Source organism: Oryx dammah, unplaced genomic scaffold, assembly GCF_014754425.2.
Source record: "Oryx dammah isolate SB20612 unplaced genomic scaffold, SCBI_Odam_1.1 HiC_scaffold_2, whole genome shotgun sequence".
NCBI lineage: Eukaryota > Metazoa > Chordata > Mammalia > Artiodactyla > Bovidae > Oryx > Oryx dammah.
In genome coordinates, this window is record NW_024070186.1 from 64,287,508 (window position 1) to 64,309,993 (window position 22,486).

Sequence of the window (22,486 nt, forward strand, 5' to 3'; positions counted from 1 at the left end):
CTCCTCCAGGGCATCTTTCTGTCCCAGGGATCGAACTCAGGTCTCTTGCATCTCCTTCACTGGCAGGCAGATTCTTTACCACTGTGCCAACGTTTTATGCTTATATACAGTCAATTCTCATTATTTATGGCTATTAGGTTTTATTAAGTTGACTAGAACACTGAATTAGCCAATACTAAATCATTGCCTGGAAAAATACAAGGTTAAGTTCCTAGGAATCTCTGGTCACATTTTCCTTAATTGATCAGTATATAACCTTATGTGTATTTCTGCTTAAACACACCTTATATGATACATATTATTGATTCATTAACATTGAACTCATAGCTAACAGTACTGTAACTCATGACTTATTTCTAACAGATGTATTTTCTCCATAAGCCGTATCACAGCTTCTTGTACTACACTTGGCGGCCATTATAGAAGGCAAAACAAAACAAGAAGCACAGAAATGCCAAGTGTGTAGCACTAAATAGACCACAGAAAGGACACATATTTATAGCGTGGGAGTTCAGTCTTAGCTAGGAGTAGGAATGGAGGTGCATGTAGGATGGTATAAAATTTGCCACTCTGTGCATGCACTTATCTTTGAATGACAAAGACACAGCAGGATACAAATAAATTTTAAGGAGTAACTGAATTCCCAAACACAAAATTCATGAATAAAGAGGATAGATCATATATGTTTTACTGAAGTGCTCCTCTCAAATACTAGCTTGGTAAAAGTCACATTCCTGAGCCCAACCCCAAGATTCTGATTTAGTAATCTGGGATTGAATCTGTTATTTTGGATTGCTAACTAGTTTTGGGGTGATGCTAATGATGCCAGTTCTTAGAACACACTTTTCATTGCTCTTTCTTAGTGATCAGTATAACAACTCTCCTGAAGTTGCCTTTCAAAATGAGGAGGTCCAAGATATGAAGTTAAACTATCAAAATTTTTATGAATGTTTTTTAGGTTGTTGTTAATACAATCACCACACAAACACACAAAATATATTATAACAGTGGAAAATAAGAGAAAGGATTATTATTTGCAGATGATTCAATCAGAGATTTGGAAAATTAACAATTGGTTAAAACACATAAATGAGTAAAGTAAATAGATTCAAGGGAAAATATTTATATATTAAACCTATTTTTTTACCATCATGAAATATTAAAAAATTGAAATAAAAAATCTTGTTCATAATAATGAAACAAGTTTTAAAACAGTTAAAAACATTTTACTGTTTTACACAAATGGTCCAGAATCACAAAGTTGACTTTATAATATTATTAAAGAATATAAAATTTTTTAATGATTATACACACTTAATTGCTGTGAAAACATTCTATATTTCTAAATGGAGTGATTTAATACACTTTAGAACCACTCGCAAATTCTTAGGTGACATATCATCCTATTTCTGAGGTTTAAGAAAATACTGGGAGTAGGAGAGATCAAGATGGCAGAGTAGGAGGACACTGGAGACTCACCTCTCCTCCTGAAAAACATCAAAACTATAACTATGTATAAAGTGACTCTTGACTAAATCAACCTGGTGACCAGCAGAGCTCTTCAAAAACAGGTCTGTAAAGAAAGACTCACATGGACTCTTGTAGGAAGGGAAGAGAAGCAGTCTGGTTAGGACCCACATCCCTAGTAGAGGACAGAGAGAGGAGAGAATTCCCAGGCTTGGGGATCCTTCCTGAAGAGTGATGGGTTTGAGCTAGATATTAGACATCATAATTCTGGGGTCACACACGGACATGGGGAGATGGGCCCTCTTAGCTGGTTTAAAAACCAATAAGAATTACCATAGGGCTGTAAGAAAAGCAGACTTTTCTTTTTTCTACCTGGTTCTGGCTCTAGTCCCTCAAACTCCATCCATACCTCCCACCAAGGTATACACAGCAGCCCCCTAAGGAAGACACGGCCCATGTTACTTAAGATCTAGTTCTCCCATCAAAACCACCAACATGCACAAATTGCATAGAAAAGCTCTTATACAAGAACTTGCTTTCAGTGCTGGGAAATTAGGTTACTATTTCTCCTAATGTCCTCAGTTCAGTTCAGTTCAGTCACTCAGTTGTGTCCAACTCTTTGCGACCCCATGAATCGCAGCACGCCAGGCCTCCCTGTCCATCAATAACTTCCAGAGTTCATTCAGACTTATGTCCATTGAGTCAGTGATGCCATCCAGCCATCTCAACCTCTGTCATCCCCTTCTCCTCCTGCCCCCAATCCCTCCCAGCATCAGAGTCTTTTCCAATGAGTCAATTCTTCACATGAGGTGGCCAAAGTACTGGAGTTTCAGCTTTAGCATCATACCTTCCAAAGAAATCCCACGGTTGATCTCCTTCAGAATGGACTGGTTGGACTCTCAAGAGTCTTCTCCAACACTACAGTTCAAAAGCATCAATTCTTCGGCACTCAGCCTTCTTCACAGTCCAACTCTGACATCCATACATGACTACTGGAAAAACCATAGCCTTGACTAGACGGACCTTAGTCAGCAAAGTAATGTCTCTGCTTTTCAATATGCTGTCTAGGTTGGTCATAACTTTTATTCCAAGGAGTAAGTGTCTTTTACTTTCATGGCTGCAATCACCATCTGTAGTGATTTTGGAGCTGAAAATAAAGTCTGACTCTGTTTCCACTGTTTCTGCATCTATTTGCCATGAAGTGATGGGACCAGATGCCATGATCTTCGTTTTCTGAATGTTGAGCTTTAAGCCAACTTTTTCACTCTCCACTTTCACTTTCATCAAGAGGCTTTTGAGTTCCTCTTCACTTTCTGCCATAAGGGTGGTGTCATATGCATATCTGAGGTTATTGATATTTCTCCTGGCAATCTTGATTCCAGCTTGTGTTTCTTCCAGTCCAGCATTTCTCATGATGTACTCTGCATAGAAGTTAAATAAGCAGGGTGACAATATACAGCCTTGACGTACTCCTTTTCCTATTTGGAATCAGTCTGTTGTTCCATGGCCAGTTCTAACTGTTGCTCCTGACCTGCATACAGATTTCTCAAGAGGCAGGTCAGGTGGTCTGGTATTCCCATCTCTTTCAGAATTTTCCACAGTTGATTGTGATCCACACAGTCAAAGGCTTTGGCATAGTCAATAAAGCAGAAATAGATGTTTTTCTGGAACTCTCTTGCTTTTTCCATGATCCAGCAGATGTTGGAAATTTGATCTCTGGTTCCTCTGCCTTTTCTAAAACCAGCTTGAACATCAAGAAGTTCACGGTTCACGTATTACTGAAGCCCAGCTTGGAGAATGTTGAGCATTACTTTACTAGCATGTGGGATGACTGCAATTGTGCGGTAGTTTGAGCATTCTTTGGCATTGCCCGTCTTTGGGATTGGAATGAAAACTGACCTTTTCCAGTCCTGTGGCCACTGCTGAGTTTTCCAAATTTACTGGCATATGGAGTGCAGCACTTTCACAGCATCATCTTTCAGGATTTGAAAGAGCTCAACTGGAATTCCATTACCTCCACTAGCTTTGTTTGTAGCGATGCTTTCTAAGGCCCACTTGACTTCACATTCCAGGATGTCTGGCTCTAGATGAGTGATCACACCATTGTGATTATCTGGGTCTTGAAGATCTTTTTTGTACAGTTCTTCTGTATATTCTTGCCACCTCTTCTTACAGATAATGAAAGTCAAAATGAGAAGACAGAGAAATATGTTTGACACAAAAGAACTAAAGAAAACCCCCAATGAAACAGATAAATAATTTACCTGATAAAGAGTTGAAAGTAATATTAATAAGAATGCTAACTGAACTGTGGAAAAGAATAGATGAATTCAATGAGAATTTTAACAAACAATTAGAAAATATAAAAAAGAACCAGTCAGAGATGATGTATACAAAAACTGAAATGAAAAAGTACCCTAGAGGAAATTAAAAGTAGTTTAAGAGATACAGAAAAATACATAAACAATCTGGAAAATAGAATACTAGAAATCACCCAATTGGAACAGCAAAAAGAAAAACAAGGATTAAAAAATGAGAACAGATTAAGGAACTTCAATAAAACATCAAACATACTAATATTTGCACTTGTACAAGAAGGAGAAGAGATTTAAAAAAATGCAGAAGTAGATGTTTTTCTGGAACTTTCTTGCTTTTTTGATGTAAGCAATTTGATCTCTGGTTTCTCTGCCTTCTCTAAATCCAACTTGAATATCTGAAAACTCATGGTTCATCTATAGTTGAAGCCTGACTTGGAGAATTTTGAGCATTACTTTGCTAGTGTGTGAAAATTATGACCAACCTAGATAGTATATTCAAAAGCAGAGACATTACTTTGCCGACTAAGGTCCATCTAGTCAAGGCTATGGTTTTTCCTGTGGTCATGTATGGATGTGAGAGTTGGGCTGTCAAGAAGGCTGAGAGCCGAAGAATTGATGCTTTTCAACTGTGGTGTTGGAGAAGACTCTTGACAGTCCCTTGGACTGTAAGGAGATCCAACCAGTCGATTCTGAAGGGGATCAACCCTGGGATTTCTTTGGAAGGAATGATTCTAAAGCTGAAGCTCCAGTACTTTGGCCACGTCATGCGAAGAGCTAACTCATTGGAAAAGACTCTGATGCTGGGAGAGATTGGGGGCAGGAGGAGAAGGAGACAACCCAGAATGAGATGGCTGGATGGACGTGAGTCTGAGTGAACTCCGGGAGTCGGTGATGGACAGGGAGGCCTGGCATGCTGTGATTCATGGGGTTGCAAAGTGTCGGACACTACTGAGCGACTGAACTGAACTGAACTGAGATGAGTGCAATTGTGCGGTAGTTTGAGCATTCTTTGGCATTGCCTTTCTTTGTGATTGGAATGAAAACTGATCTTTTCCAGTCCTGCGGTGACTGCTGAGTTTTCCATACTGCTGGCATATTGAGTGCAGCACTTTCACAGCATCATCTCTTATGATTTGAAATAGCTCAACTTGAATTCCATCACCTCCACTAGCTTTGTTCATAGTCATGCTCCTAAGGCTCACTTGACTTCACATTGCAGGATGTCTGGCTCTATGTGAGTGATCACACCATCGAGGTTATCTGCGTCATGAAGATCTTTTTTTGTATAGTTCTTCTGTGTATTCTTGCCAGCTCTTCTTAATATCTTCTGCTTCTCTTAGGTCCATATCCTTTCTGTCTTTTATTTTGCCCATCTTTGCATGAAATGTTCCCTTGGTGTCTCTAATTTTCTTAAAGAGATCTTTCCCATTCTACTGTTTTCCTCTATTTCTTTGCCTTGATCACTTTGGATCATTGAGGAAGGCTTTCTTATCTCTCCTTGCTATTCTTTGGAAGTCTTCATTCAGATGGGTATATCTTTCCTTTCTCCCTTGTCTTTAGCTTCTATTCTTTTCTAAGTTATTTGTAAGGCCTCCTCAGGCAACCATTTTGCCCTTTCACATTTCTTCTTCTTGGGGATGGTCTTGATCCCTGACTCCTGTACAATGTCATGAACCTCTGTCCATAGTACATCAGATACTCTGTCTATCAGATCTAATCTCTTCAATCTATTTGTCACTTTCACTGTATAATCAAAAGGGATTTGATTTAGGTCATACCTGAATGGTCTAGTGGTTTTCCCTACTTTCTTCAATTTAAGTCTGAATTTGGCAATAAAGAGTTCATGATCTGAGCCACATTCAGCTCCTGGTCTTGTTTTTGCTGACTGTATAGAACTTATCCAACTTTGGCTGCAAAGAATATAATCAGTCTGATTTTGGTATTGACCATCTTGTGATGTCTATGTGTAGAGTCATCTCTTGTGTTGTTGCAAGAGGGTGTTTGCTCTGACCAGTGCATTCTCTTGGAAAAACTCTGTTAGTTTTTTTCCTGTTTCATTTTGTATGCATATATATATATATATATATATATATATATATATATATTCTTTTTTATTCTTTTCCATTATAGGTTATTACAAGCTATTAAATATAGTTCCCTGTGCTATAAAACAAGTCGTTATTGTTTGCCTACTTACTTTGTTATTTACAAGATGCAGAGTGACTCTTTGTTCAACCTTTACTGTTTTAATGTAATCCCTATTAAAACACCACGAGTTTCTCAGAACTAGATCAAGTAATCCTAAAATCTGTGTCAAACCACAGAAGATCCTGAATAGGCAAAGCAGTCAGGAGAAAAATGAATAAAGCTAGAGGTATTATGCTCCTTAACTTTAGGCTATACTTCAAAGCTATAATAATCAAAACATAAGGACTGTGGAACAAAAGCAGACACCTAAATCAAAGAACAGAACAGAGAGCTGGGAAATAAATCTACGCAAATATATTCAATTAATCTATGACAAAGTAGGCAAAAATAAAAATAAGAAAAAGACAGTTTCTTCAGTAAGTAGAGCTGGGGAAACTGGAAGTAACATATAAAGAAAAAAAATAGAACACTTTCTCATACCGTATACAAAAGTAAACTCAAAATGGATTAAAGGTCAAATGTAAAACTGGAAACCATAAAATGTCTTCAAGAAAATGTAAGCAATATACTCTTTTATATAAGTCTGAGCAATTACCTTTTTGAATCTCTCACCTCTGACAAGGGAAACAAAGGCAAAAATAAAAGCAAAAATCAGCAAAAGCTTTTTCATAGCAAAAGAAACCAACACAAAAGATAAACTTGAATGAGAGAATATATTTGCATATGTTATATTTGATAAAGGGTTACTATCTAAAAGGTATAAAAAGATATTGCAATTCAATATAAGACAAGCAACTTGATTAAAAAATTGTCAGAAAACCTCAATAGACATTTTTTCAAAGAAGACAGAGCATTAAAAGGTGTTTCCTGGGGAGCTGCAGTCCATAGGATTGCAAAGAGTCAGACACAATCGAGTGACTAAACAACAAAAATGTCATAATTATACATCAGTGAAATGCAAATTGAAATCACAGTGAGATATCACCTTACATCTATCAGAATGGCTCTTATTAAAAAGACAACAAATAATAAATGTTGATATGATGAGGAGAAAAGAGACTCTCATGCACTGTTAGTGGGAATGTAAATCAGTAGAGCGACTATGGAGAACACTATGGAGTTTCCTCAAAATTTAAAAGTAGAACTACTATATGATCTAGCAAATCCACTCCTGCGTATATATTTGAAGAAAATGAAAACACTCATTAGAAAAGATACATGTACCCCAACATTCATAGCAACACTATTTACACTACCTAAGAGGTTCAATTTAGTTCAGTTCAGTCACTCAGTCATCTCCGGGTCTTTGTGACCCCATGGACTGCAGCATGCCAGGCTTCCCTGTCCATCTCCAGCTCTCAGAGCTTGTCCATCAAGTCAGTGATGCTATCCAACCATCTCATCCTCTGGCGACTGCTTATTCTCCTGCCTTCAATCTTTCCCAGCATCAGGGTCTTTTCCAATGAGTCACTTTGCATCAGGTGGCCAAAGTATTTGAGTTTCAACTTCAACATCAGTCCTTCCATTGAATATTCAGGACTGATTTCCATTGGGATGGACTGGTTGGATCTCCCTGCAGTCCAAGGGACTCTCAAGAGTCTTTTTCAACACCACAGCTCAAAAGCATCAATTCCTCAGTGTTCAGTTTTCTTTATAGTCCAACTCTCACATCCATATGTGACTACTGGAAAACCATAGGCTTGACTAGATGGACCTTTGTTAACAAAATAATATCTCTGCTTTAGAATATGCTGTCTGGGTTGGTCATAACTTTTCTTCCAAGGGACAAGTGTCTTTTAATTTCATGGCTGCAGTCACCATCTGCAGTGATTTTTGGAGTCTCTAAAAATAAAGTCTCTCACTGTTTCCATTGTTTCCCCATCTATATGTCATGACATGATGGACCAGATGCCATGATCTTAGTTTTCTGAATATTGAGTTTTAAGCCAACTTTTTCACTCTCCTCTTTTATCAAGAGGCTCTTTAGTTCTTTTTCTCTTTCTGCCATAAGGGTGCTGTCATCTGCGTATCTGAGGTTATGTTACTTCTCCCGGCAATCTTGATTCGAGCTTGTGCTTCATCCAGCCTGGCATTTTTCATGATGTACTCTGCATATAAATTAAATAAGCAGGGTGGCAATATACAGCCTTGATTTACTCCTTTCCCAAATTGGAACCAGTCTGTTTTTCCATGTCTGGTTGTAACCATTGTTTCTTGACCTACATACACATTTCTCAGGAGGCAGGTAAGGTGTTCTGGTATTCCCATCTTTTGAAGAATTTTCCACAGTTTGTTGCAATGTGCCAAGATGTAGATACAACCGAAATGTTCATAAACATATGACTGGATAAATAAGCTGTGGGATTATATATATACACATATATATATGTATATATATAATGGAATATTACTCAGCCATAAAAAGGAATGAAATTTTGCCATTTGGAACAACATGGGTGTTCCTGGAGAGATTTATGCTTAGTGAGGTAAGTCAAACAGAGAAATAAAAATATGAGTGAAGTATATATTCACTTATATTTGAAATCTAAAAAATTAAACAAATGACTGTAACATATCAAATACAGATTCATAGATACAAAGAACAAACTCCTGGTTACCAGTTCAGAGACAGGTGGAGGGAGTGAAAAGGGGATGGTAATTAAGTTACAAACTACTAGGTATAAAATAAGTAAGATACAAGGATATAATGTATAGCACAGCAAACTTAACAAGTTTTTATAAGAACTTTAAATTAAATAAAATTTCTAAAAATATCAAATATTATGTTGTGTGACAGTGAAAGTCACTCAGTCTTGTCTGACTCTTTGCGACCCCATGGACTATACAGTCCATGGAATTCTCCAGGACAGAATACTAGAGTGGGTAGCCTTTCTCTTCTCCAGGGGATCTTCCCAACCCAGGGGATCAAACCCAGGGCTCTCACACTTCAGATGAATTCTTTACCAGCTGAGCTACCAGGGAAGCCCAATATGTTGTATACCGAATCTAATAATTACATGGTAAATCAACTATTTGCCTATTTTTTGTTCATTTGCTAAATCGTGTCCAACTATTTGCAACCCCATGGACTGCAGCATGCCCAGCCTCCTTGCTCCTCTTTATCTCCTGGAGTTTGCCCAAGTTCATGTCCACTGAGTCTGTGAGGCTATCTATCTCACCCTCTGCCCCCTTCTTCTCCTTTTGCCTTCAATCTTTCCTAGCATCAAGGTCTTTTCCAATGAGTCAGCTGTACTTTTATAAAAATATCTTAACAAAAAAGGTATGGGGGCATACAGTGCACTGTTTACATTTGTTACTTAAAGGAGGTGGGACAGGAATTGGTATGGAGTGCTATGGAATTGCTATGCTTTATACATCTTTATTGGGTTGTTTCAATAAGCTTTTTACTTTAGTCAAAATGTAGTAGAAATTTTTTGTAAGTATATATGAACTTTGGAAGCAAATAGACTCTATACTCATTGTGCTTATTCTTTATTTACTAGTTAGATTGAGAAATTTGCTTGACCTGCCTTATCCTCAATTCCTATATACTTAAAGTGTGGATGATAATGATTATTCCCTTCATGTGGCTGATGTGAGGATTAAATGAGCTGTATGAAAATTCCAGAGCATAAATAATTTCACAGAGTGTACACCCTTAGTCAGTGGAAATCATTCTGTCTTGTATAAAAGGGGCATTAATCTAATAGTGCTCTTTGCCCAATCTGCCTATGTCTATTTAACAGTTTCCCCAGGAAGTTAGGGCTTCCCTGGTGACTCAGAGGTTAAAGTGTCTGCCTGTAATGTGGGAGAGCTGGGTTCGGTCCCTGGGTCGGAAACATCCCCTGGAGGAGGAAATGACAACCCACTCCAGTATTGCCTGGAGAATCCCATGGACAGAGGAGCCTGGTGGGCTACAGTCCACCAGGTTGCACAGAGTCAGACACGACTGAGCGACTTCACTTTCACTTTCCAGGAAGTTATGGTGTAGGGGAAAGGACTTTTTACGACCTTAAAGGCACGGAGAACTGAATTTAGTAAGATTGGAAGTAGGATTGACACAGCATTGTATAAGTAATAATGTCTTAAAAAATTGTTGATAGTCAAGCTCTTATTTAGTTAATCTTCATACATTTTTTTTCATAGGCAGTCTAACAAATTTACACTATGGCCAATTATAATATGATTGTTAAGCCAGTCAAGCTGTCAGAGTTGAAATGTTGCTATATCTTGAGTTACATGGGTACCTGTATTTTGTTAATTTATCTAAAATGCATTAGACTTCCAGCATATGGCTAGAAGTTTATTTCAGGAAAAGATGCAATCTCTTAGTGCTTTCTGCTTGTCCATAATGGCTTGATGAAATATGCACTTGAGATAGAGATTCTCATCTTTGAAATGCTTGGAGTTTGAGAGCACTCAATCTTTAGAGCTTGACCACTGGCATATCATTTAACTTCATATATCAGTTAGTGTGTTTTTGTTCTTTTTCAATGTATCTCATTCTTGAAGCACACTAAAGAAGGTAACCGTGTATTTCCTACTGAGAGATAATGTCACAATTTCAGTGCATAATTAAAAATTACTTCATAGCAATTCCTTTTACAGTATTTCAAAGTGTTATTGAAACTTGTTTTTGTTTCCTTTCAGTAGATTTAAATGCACTTTGATTGCATCATTTGTGATATATATTTAGCCTTAAAGTTAATTTTCCATTTGAAAGCACCTCATCATTTGAAAGGGAATATGTTTCTTTTTTTTTAATTCAAGCTGCCAGATGTTAGGTAAACTCATGGATATGAAGTGTCTGTGGTAGCTATCATTTGAGGATCGTTTGCCCTATGTCTTCCTTTTTGTCTTTCTCCAAGCATGTTCCAGTGTCTCTTTTCAAAATGACACTCACTCCCATTCAGAAGCGCGCTATTTAAGTGTATTTGATTTTGATTTTATTGTTCTGTTTCTTTATGTGTTTTGACAGTTGTCTGAAAACAGATATTCAAGAAAGGACTCCTGATTTCACCCAAATATTACAGTTTTACAATTTATTTGATCATAATTCTGTGAAGAAATGTATCATTATAGTTTATTTTCATTATTTTACTTTAAATTTAGAAGTCTAAACTCAACTAGTAATGTCTGCTGTTGGCTATTTTTTCCATGTTCAAAATAACATGCTACCTGGAAAATAATATGATATTACTTGGTCATGAGATTAAAAAAAAAGAAGAATGCGATATACTGTATAAATAGATCACTCATTGAAGTAATGTTTTAAAGTGCCCAAATTAGATGCTGTGTGTACTAGTGAGGAAAAACAGACATAGAACTCACATATGCGGGAGTAGTCTTGTATATCCTATGTTCTAGTGGGGATACCATTACTCTTGCCTGGAGGATCCCATGGGTGGAGGAGCCTGGTAGGCTGCAGTCCATGAGGTTGCAAAGAGTCGGACATGACTGAGCAACTTCACTTTCACTTTTCACTTTCATGCATTGGAGAAGGAAATGGCAACCCACTCCAGTATTCTTGCCTAGAGAATCCCAGGGACGGGGGAGCCTGGTGGGCTACTGTCTATGGGGTCGCACAGAGTCAGACATGACTGAAACGACTTAGTAGCAGCAGCAGCAAGATCACACCAACAAATAAAGAGGAAAAGCAATTTCCTTATAATCCATTGGATGGATTGGACTTAGGTAAGTATGGAGAAGAGGAAATTGTATTTCAGGTAAATGGTACAGAGTAAGGAGGCACTGAGGGATTGAGGGAATGCCGAATAAATGGGCTTTGAGAGACATGGGGAGAAGCAAGAAGAGATGAGGGAAGTAAGCAGGAGCCAGTCAATCCTGCAGAAAATTACAACTGTGACTAGAGGAGAACGAATACCTGATACTTAGAATTCAGTGACTGTTAGATTTATTTTTAATGTCAGTATACCCATGTCAGTTTTTAACATTACCTGGGGTTTCCATGTTTAACATACAGATACACACCTTACTACATATACAAATTTAATACAAACTTTTACAATTATATTGGTGATTAAGAAGAGCACAATTATTTTATATGGTATAAATTTAGATGTCATCTAAATCATTCCTCTTTCTCCCTTAGAAACTTAATAACAGTTGTAGCTATCCAGTTCAAGATGAACCCAAACATTACTTTTTATATTAAAATTCAACTATCTCTCCATGGTTTCAACTATATGATTATACTTTGTATATCATAGTAGAATATTTAATTAATTTCTATCATTTTAAACTAATGCCTAATTTAAATTTTAAATAGTCTGTAATTAATTTTCATAGCTCATAGAAAAAATACTGAACATCTTACTAAGTTGCAGTTGAATAAGCTCTCCTCTTACTGAACACAAGAACTCCATGATATTAGCAGCAGGAAGGTATATCAGGCATTAGGTCTTCAGAATTCTTCCATCTATCATGGAATAGTTCTTCAGCTCCTTCTAAAAATAGCTCCTCACTGTTGTTGTTCTCTTTATTATATGTAGACTATATGTAGGGTGTTTCATTTCTAAAATTGAAGACAATTATTATCTTGGTAATTGGGTATACTCCTCTGTGGGGGTGTTAGCATTTAAATCTGTCAGCATCAGCTTATTGATTATTTTCAGGGTCAACATTAGAAGCACCATCAATAATCTCAGTACAATATAATGCTGCGCATGGTGCAAAGTATTTATTCGCTGAGTTGAACCTTATAATGTCAAGGGGAAAGCATAATTAATAGGATAAGTACTTTTAGTGATATGGGAGCAGATATAGCAAATAGACTCATGATATTTATATGTCTTAATCATATTATTTTTTCTTTTATAATGTGCTGACATGAGAAATCATTTTCTATTTTTTTTCAGTAAGGTTTTTATTTCTTCTTCCAGCTGACAGAGTGCTTAATGTGGTCTCCACTACTTAGAACCATTTCCACTTTTATGTTCTTCTTTTTTTGGTGGTGTCACTGTCCCCATCTCCAGGCTCACCTGCACTCTCTGGGGGAGCTTTGGCCTTCTTGCCCTTCTTTTTCTTTTCTTTCTTGACCAACCATGGAGCTACTGGAGAGGTTTTGTCACTCTCACTCTCTTGTTTCCTGATTTGGAGTCTTTATGCATTAGCAACTGATGGCACCCCACTCCAGTTCTCTTGCCTAGAAAATCCCATGAATGGAGGAGCCTGGTAGGCTGCAGTCCATGGGGTCGCCAAGAGTTGGACATGACTGAGCGACTTCACTTTCACTTTTCACTTTCATGCATTGGAGAAGGAAATGGCAACCCACTCCAGTGTTCTTGCCTGGAGAATCCCAGGGATGGGGGAGCCTGGTGGGCTACCGTCTATGGGGTCGCACAGAGTCAGACACGACTGAAGTGACTTAGCAGCAGCAGGGGGCTTTTACTGCTTTGGCCATGACCTCTCTCTGGCAAGTAATACATGGCAACTCCAAAGTCACCATGAAAACACTGATGCTAGACAGAAGAACTAACCACTTAACTATTACAGATTGACTCCCTATAGAGTCTCACAAGCCAAACTAGAAAGGTATAACTGCTGCTTTTTCTATTTTACATTCTATATTTTATCCTTGTGAAAACAAACATTAAAAAATATATTAAATTTCAATTACTTTATATTTTATACTTATTCTGACATACCTGCTTGGTGTTAGACTCAAAAAGAAGCCCAAAATGTCCACTTCAGTAAGAAATTCAAGGTAAAGAGAAATTTAACCAGAGTCAAATATTGAATATATTTAAAAGAATAAATAATATAAAAAATTTCAAATATTATACAAACTTTAGTACCCCAATACAATTATAATTTATACATATTTATAAATAGAGATACTGGTATAGATCGGTATACATTGTATATGTTTATATGTAATTAAATACATTTACTTTTAACATTTTTCAGTCTTTTATTATTTCCTGAACTTTTTGCTTTAGCACTAGAGACTAATATTCATCATATTGTGCATGCAATTTAAAGTGAAAATGAGAATCTGTTTTTTCAGAACATTAGAGTATTCAATGCTTGGGTTGTACACAATAGCTTTGATTTTTAAGATTATATTAAGGAGAGTTTTAAAATAAACATTTATATTCATTTTGATTTTTAATTTAATTTTTATTAGATTTCAATACATTAAATTTAGGGAATATCCCCTAGAGAAGGAAATGACAACCCACTCCAGTATTCTTACTTGGGAAACCCTATGGACAGAGGAGTCTGGCATGGTGTCACAAACAGTGAGACCTGACTTAGGGAGTAACAGTGACAACAAAGACTAATATGGCAGCTCATTGAAGAGAGACTATCTTTCACAATTGTGTTCTATAATTTACAGTTATAGATAGTATCTGGGAAGTCATATGTTGATTAACTGAGTGGTTCTTTTATCATTCAATACATACTCCTGATCAAAATTCTTTGAAAACCACGAATGGAATTTTTTTTCTTATTCTTGTAAGGAACTTGACTGAAACTAACAAGGTATCTCATGTTTAACAGTGAAACATTAGGTAAATTCCTATTAAGTCAGAAAGAAAGACAGGGTTTTCTTATTACCTGGCCACTGTGATAAAGAGTAATTTAGTTGTGGATTGTTATTCTTAATTAAAATATGTTGTTTACTTCTTACTCTAGAAATAGTTCCTGGAGACAGTGCTTTGTAAGGGCAAAAATTAATTTTGGAGTTTGAACCCAGCATTAACTATTTAAACTTGTTTGAAGACAGCGTATTTTCTTCAGAATCGTCATCTATAAATGAGTTAAAACAACAACAATGGAAATCTCTGTCACAGTTGTGAAAAGAACACCCTGAAGATAACATGAAAGCACTTTATAAGTAGCAGGGCAATAATAGATGGTATGATTTCTAACAGAAATAATGAAAACACTAAGCATAATATTTATTTTTTGCTAATTATGAAAACTCATTTTATTTCCCCTCATTCTGCTTGTCCATATTATTTAGTATTCTCTCTAAATATGCCACATTTTTTTCCACTCTGCCTTGACATTTGTTAGTTTTTTCCCTATTGCCCTTTTTCTATTTTCTCTGTTCATTAAAATAGTCCTCAGCCCTCAAGATCCATAAGAATACCAATTATCCTCTGTATTACTCTTTAAATTCCGCACTTCTGCTTTCTTTTCTAGTTGGAGCAATCTCTTCCTCTTCTGCCCATCATGGAGCTTCTAGTATTCTTTTTATTAATTACTATTTTTGCCTCTAAATCCCTTGCTTCTCCAGTGTAGTCTGTTAATCAGCAGTATGGACATCACCAGGGAGCTTGTTAGAAGTGCAGAATTCCAGGCTGCACCCTAGACCAAGATCCCTGGGTGATCCCCAGGCATATCACTGTTTGAGAAAAACTGCCCTAATTCATTACAAACTCCTTGAGGCGGAGGCATGGTAAAGGGACAGCTTCCTGTTTTGCTGTAGTACCCTTCTCAAGACTATACATTGTACAATGCTTTACAGATAATAGGTGTGCACTAATGAGTGTTGAGTTTAATTTTATTTTTATTATTTGAGGTGAGAAAAATCATATTTAGGAAAGTTCAGATGTTAGGACAGGCTGTTCTAAAATGAGAGCAAGAAGAAAGCTATTCATTATTGATGCTACTCACATCAACTAATCAATATTTCTTGGTCATCAACTACTACTGTACTTTTTCCTGCATAAAATATTAGTATGGATCCTGATCTTATAAAAAAAAAGATCTTCAGTCTAACCTTCACCTTCAAAAAATTCATTTAGATAACTGAATCATAATATGGCTTCTTTGTCACCCTTGTAAATATTTAATGTATGCTATTGGAAGTCATGACAGAACTTTAAGGCATTGTACATTCAGAAATGACTGATAAATATCAAGATGTGATTTCATTAAATTATTAAACAGATCAATCTATCAATTGTCTTAATTGTCTATAAAATAGTGAAAAATTTCATAAGCATCCTTTTCTGATTTATAATTGAAGATGATTTTATACAGTAAGAGATTTTCTTTTCCAGTGTATTATTTAAATCAATTGTGATATTTTTCTTTTATATGTTTAATTTACTGTACTTTCCTGTGTAGAATTTCATCAAAAAGTTAAGTGTTATGAGTACCATTAAGTCATTTTTACCTGCCTGTACTCACTAATTGCTGTGGATTAAATTAGGCACATCTTTAATTGTAGATGGTTTCTTTCCATTGCCTAGAAAGTTGCAATGTGCTTCTCTTACTATCAGCTGATATGTGCTTTGGGAATAGAAGCTAATTTTAACGTTAGCCCAAGCAAAATGTAATTAGGATGGCTAATCTGCTGAAAAGTACCCCTAGCTAAAATCTCTTTTTTATGTAATGCTATTTTAATGGAAATGGCATTTTTATGAAGTGCAAGTGACAAAGACATGAATGATGCCTGTGAGCCTTTAATTTTGTGTGTTTCCTAATTTATTAGAAAAGGGTGAATAGAAACACTCCACTCCTACCATTTTGGATATGAAATAGATTTTTAAGGTAGAATTCTTACTGTAAGCACTCACTTCTACTTAAAATAATTTTTAAAAATACCAAACCTAGGTCCTAACTAATTCTTTAAAAGGGCAATGTGTATGTGTGTGTGTGTAGCATGACAACCATTAGTAGAAGGGCTTTGGGAATTATGTTTTCTCATTACTGCCCTTTCTCATTACTGTGGATGATTGAAATTGACTTTGCATGTGCAACTTTCCTTTCATTTTCTTTAAGAATAGATACTCTGAATTTAGGATTTGGATATTAAGGGCAATTAAAGAGATTAATAATTCTCTTATAGATAACAAATAATATTGATACCACAAGCTATGAGTTCTTATTTTATGTTGGGAACTATGCTAAGTATTTCAGGCTTTTCTCACTTGATGCTGTAACAACTTTGTGAGAATACTCTCATTGCATAGATTATGAAGACTCAAGTTCAGGGACGTTGAGACACCTAGTAAATGAATGGACAAACTAGGATTTTATTCCCTTTTGGCCTAAAGCCAATTTAATATTCTTAAAATAGGCTCTAGAGTCTCAATAAAAAATTTGTTTCTTAACACTGTGCTGCTGCTGCTGCTGCTAAGTCGCTTCAGTCGTGTCTGACACTGTGAGACCCCAGAGACAGCAGCCCACCAGGCTCCCCCGTCCCTGGGATTCTCCAGGCAAGAACACTGGAGTGGGTTGCCATTTCCTTCTCCAATGAATGAAAGTGAAGAGTAAAAGTGAAGTTGCTCAATCGTGTCCGACTCTTCGCGACCCCATGGACTGCAGCCTACCAGGCTCCTCCGTCCATGGGATTTTCCAGGCAAGGGTACTGGAGTGGGGTGCCATTGCCTTCTCGGAATTCTGTGCTAGAAACCACAATGACAGAGAAACATGTATACCTGTTACTGTTGTTTTCCTCTTAAATTGTGTCTGAAATGAATCTGGGACTTTAATTTTCACGTTACTAGATTGTAGGTTAGGTTTGAAAGACTTTTGCTTTGAAATCTGAAATGTCTGACTCTTTGTGACCCCATGGACTATACGTAGCCCACCAGGCTCCTCTGTCCATGAAATTTTCCAGGCAAGAATACTGGAGTGGATAGCCATTCCCTTTTCCATGGGATCTTATTGATCCAGGGATCCAACCTGCATTGCAGGTAAATTTTTTACCATCTGAGCTACCAGAGAAGCCCAAATGTTCAAAACCTTCTATGAAACACTACTTTTTACCTATTAGACTTGTGCTTAGGTGATTGTCTAACTAAATGGTCCTCAGAATGCAATGCTAATAACTTACCCAATTTTTTGTCAAAACTCAAGTTCTTTCTGAAATGATTCTCCTTCTAAATTTAACAGTTTCTTCATTTTGATAACCCAGGCTGATTTCACCATTTGACTTTAATTTGAATCTGATAAAAGTTATAATATTCTGAATTTTGATTATATTGCACCCTATTTCAGAGATTAAATCATTTTGATTAAGGCACTCAGCACTTTGGCTTCATGAAATAAGTGGAGAGTTAGTAATTACAAAATTAGACATGTGAATCCATATTCTGCCACTTACCAAGGGTATCTACTAGGGAGAGTGTTTCCAAAACAGTAGGGGGCTAAAGTAAAACTCATAGAAGGGTCACAGAATAACATCCCAGGATATTTTAATTTTTAAAGGAAAACACAAAGATATTTGACATCTGTCAAACATCTATTGAATACTATGCAAATTGCTAGCTTAAAGTTCATTGTTTCGTTGTTAGATTGTACTGTATCTCTTTGATGCTATCATATATTTTTGTTGTTATTTAGTCACTAAGTCTGGAGAAGACAATTGCACCCTACTCCAGTACTCTTGCCTGGACAATCCCATGGGCGGAGGAGCCTGGTAGGCTGGAGTCCATGGGGTCGTGAAGAGTTGAACAAAACTGAGCGACTTCACTTTCACTTTTCACTTCATGCATTGAAGGAAATGGCATCCTTTTCCAATGTTCTTGCCTGGAGAATCCCAGGGACGGCAGAGCCTGGTGGGCTGCTGTCTATGGGGTTGCACAGAGTCGAACACGATTGAAGTGACTTAGCAGCAGCAGCAGCAGCAGTAGTCACTAAGTCATGTGCAACTCTTTTTATGACCCCATGGACTGTACCCTGCCAGGCTCCTGTGTCCGTGGAATTTCCCAGGCAAGAATATTGGAATGAGTTGCAATTTCTTTCTCCAGGAGATCTTCCTGATTCAGGGATTGAACCCATGTCTCCTGCATTGCAGGTAGATTCTTTACCATTGAGCCACCAGGGAAAGCCATCATATATTTATAAAACTGGATTTTAAGTTTGATTGCTAAAAGCAACTACCATATGAATAGCAATATAGAAAGGAAATGAATATGGTGGTGTCTAGTATTTCTCTTTTTTTATTGTTTCCAATTTAATTTATTAACAAAAAAGAATTTATTTTAAATGTGCTTTTATGAAGCATGGCAGGCTACAGTCCATGGGTTCGAAAAGAGTCAGACACGATGGAACGACTAACAGAATCTTTATTTCTATATTAAGCTTGTAATTCATCAACTTAGAAAAATGCTAAAACAATTCCAAGAAAGGAAAGAAGAATCAACAAAGACGAGAACAAGCAATACTTCAGGAAATGCAAAATGTCAGAGCTGGTTTTTATTTTTTTTCATTTTTTGAAATATATTTTTAATTGGAGGATACTTTTCTCTACAATTTTGTGTCAGTTTCTGCCATACATCAAAATGAATCAGTCATAGGCTATACAAGTCTCTTCAAAATATGGTGTTGGAATAACTGAATATTCACATATGAAAGAATGAATTTGGATCCTTACTTTACAATATATACAAACATCAACCCCAAATGGATTAAATATTTAGATATGAGACATGGAAATATAAAACTCTTTGGGGAAAATGTAGGGGAAAAGCTTCATGGTAATGGTCTTGGCAGTGACTTCTTTGATATGAGCTCAAAAGCACAAAGAAGGAGAAACAGAAAAGTGGAACTTATGTCAAACAAAAATCTTCTAAATAGCAAAGAATACAAATGACAGAGTGGAAAAACAACTTCTAGAATGGGAAAATTTTTTCAGACTATATATCTAATTAGGGGGTTAATATCCAAAATATATAAGGAAGCCCTTTAACTAAAACCTAAGTAAAAGTGAGCAAAAAAATTTGAAAAGACATTTCTCCAGAAAACCACACAAGTAGCAATTAGGTATATTTGATTTGTACTTCTTTTTCTAAGTTCTGGAAGTGGAAATTTAGGTTATTTATAATCTTTCTTCTTTGTTAATATAGGTGTTTCAGGTTATAAATTTCTACTTAAGCTCTGTACTAGCTGCATGCATGCTAAGTCGCTTCAGCCGTGTCTGACTCTTTACAGTGCTATGGACTGTAGCCTGCCAGGCTCCTCTGTCCATGGGATTCTCCAAGAAAGAATACTGGAGTAGGTTGCCATGCCCTTCTCCAGGGAATCTTCCCAACCCCAGGGATTGAACCTACATCTCTTAAGTCTCCTGCATTGGCAGGCAGATTCTTTACCACCAGCTCCACCTGGGAAGTCCAAGTATTAGCTACATTCTATTAATTTTGGTATATTATATCTTCATTTTAATTTTCATTTATCTCAAGCTATTTTCCATTTATCTTTTGATTTTATCCTTAAACCATTGCTTATTTATGAGGATATTGTTTAATTTCCAAAAACCTGTGCATTTTCCAAACTTTCTTTGTTACTGATTTCTAGTTTCAGTCTCTTTTCATTGAGAACATACTTTGTTTGTATTGCATTAATCATTTAAATTTATTGAGACTTGTTTAATGCTCTAGTATATGAACAATTCTAGAAAATATTCTTAAGGAGAATGTCTGTTCTGCTGTTGTTTGGTATATTATCCTATTAGGTTTAGTTTGTTATTCAACCTTCTATTTCCTTATTGAAATTCTGCTAGGTGTTCTATGCATTATAGAATGTAAAGTCTCCAAGTATTATTGTCTGTTTCTTCCTTTATCCTGTCAGATTTTACTTTGTATTTTTGGACACTTTGCTTTAAGGCACCTACATGCTTTTTATATTTTCCTAGAAAAGTTATGACCAACCTGGATACAATATTGAAAAGCAGAGACATTACTTTACCAACAAAGGTCCATCTAGTCAAGGCTATGGTTTTTCCAGTGGTCATGTATGGATGTGAGAGTTGGACTGTGAAGAAAGCTGAGTGCCAAAGAATTGATGCTTTTGAACTGTGGTGTTGGAGAAGACTCTTGAGAGTCCCTTGGACTGCAAGGAGATCCAACCAGTCCATCCTAAAGGAGATCAGCCCTGGGATTTCTTTGGAGGGAATGATGCTAAAGCTGAAGCTCCAGTACTTTGGCCACTTCATGTGAAGAGTTGACTCATTGGAAAAGACTTTGATGCTGGGAGTGATTGGGGGCAGGAAGAGAAGGGGATGACAGAGGATGAGATGGCTGGATGGTATCACCGACTCAATGGAAGTGAGTCTGAGTGAACTTCGGGAGATGGTGATGGACAGGGAGGCCTGGTGTGCTGCGATTCATGGGGTCGCAAAGTGTCAGACACAACTGAGTGACTGAACTGAACTGAACTGATCTTCTTGATAGTTTGATTCTTTTATTAAAATAAAATGTCCTTGTCTCTAGTAACATTTTTTGTTTTTGTTTTTTTGTTGTTCTAAAATCTTTGGTTTCTAATAGTATTATAGCCATTCCACTTTCTTACGGTTGCTGGTTGTATGATACACATACCTTTGTAGACAGCATATAGCTGGATGTTGTTTTATGTAATCGGACAATCTCTGTCTTTTGATTGGAGTTTCACATTTAATGTTTATTATATAGTTTTTGATATAACTGGATCTACATCTGCCCTTTACTTTTGATTCTGTGTAATTCTCATGGGTTTTTTGTTTCTCTGTTCCTTCCTTACTTCATATTTTTGCATAAAGTGTTTTCTGAAATAACATTTTAATTCATTGAATGAGTTTTTATTATAGTTTTTGAGATATTTTCTTAGTAGTTTCTCTAGTATTTAACCATATTTATCTCAGTTTATTATAATCTACTTCAGATTTGTACTTAATTCTGAGATTTAGAACTCTTAACATCTTTATAGGTATATTTCCTCTCTTGCATTTTATGCTATTATTTTATATAGGTATTACATTTCTGTATTTTACTAACCTAACAATATGTTGTTATAATTATTACCTTATATAATTTGGTAACTTTTATAGAAGCAGAAAGAAGAAAGAGCAAGTATTTATTTATGATGTTTGTTATATTTACCTTCTTATTTAACATACCTTATTCTTATCTATTCCTGTGAATTCAAGTTAGCATCTGGGATGGTCATGGTTTTAGCAGGGATATCTTTGACTTTCTTTTTCACCAATTTCTCTCTTAATCTATGTACCTCTGTCCATATCACACCTAGCTGTTGCTGCTGCTAAGTCGCTTCAGTCCTATCCGACTCTGTGCGACCCCATGGACTGCGCCTACCAGGCTCCTCCGTCCATGGGATTTTCCAGGCAAGAGTACTGGATTGGGTTGCCATTGCCTTCTCCTAATTCCAGGTACAGTTTCTGAGGCCAGTCTCTGAGGTTGTTGTAATCTTGATAAGGCTCTTATTAACTGTCGTTCCCCCTGGTCCTCTCTAATAAACCAGTTGGCTTATGGTTTAGCTTATTTCTCTCTTGAAACTACCACCTTTTCTTTCTTGCCACTGAATATCCATTGTTGTTTAGAGTAACCTTAGGCTTAAACTTCCCTACACTATGTTCAATATAAAATCAGTTCCCTTGGGAGAGCTTCAGATATCTCTGTTCTGATAATCTGTTTTCCCCCTAGGCACAATCTCCAAATAATGACTAAGGAATTGGGAACGGGTTATGTGGCCTGGTCCTCTTGGAGTACCACTCACTCACTCACTTCAGTTGCTCGGTCATGTCCGACTCTTTGCGACCCCGTGAATCACAGCATGCCAGGCCTCCTTGTCCATCA

At 36.6% G+C, this 22,486-nt stretch overlaps 1 protein-coding gene and 1 non-coding gene across 2 annotated transcripts in view; one reads left to right on the forward strand and one right to left on the reverse strand.

Annotated features, from left to right (window-relative positions):
- The window catches only part of NAALADL2 (N-acetylated alpha-linked acidic dipeptidase like 2), a 1,592,461-nt gene that overhangs the window by 263,252 nt on the left and 1,306,723 nt on the right, over positions 1 to 22,486 (forward strand). The window lies entirely within an intron of this gene.
- LOC120859933 lies at positions 13,374 to 13,502 on the reverse strand. Its single transcript, XR_005720191.1, has one exon. It is a non-coding gene; the product is annotated as a small nucleolar RNA SNORA56 (small nucleolar RNA).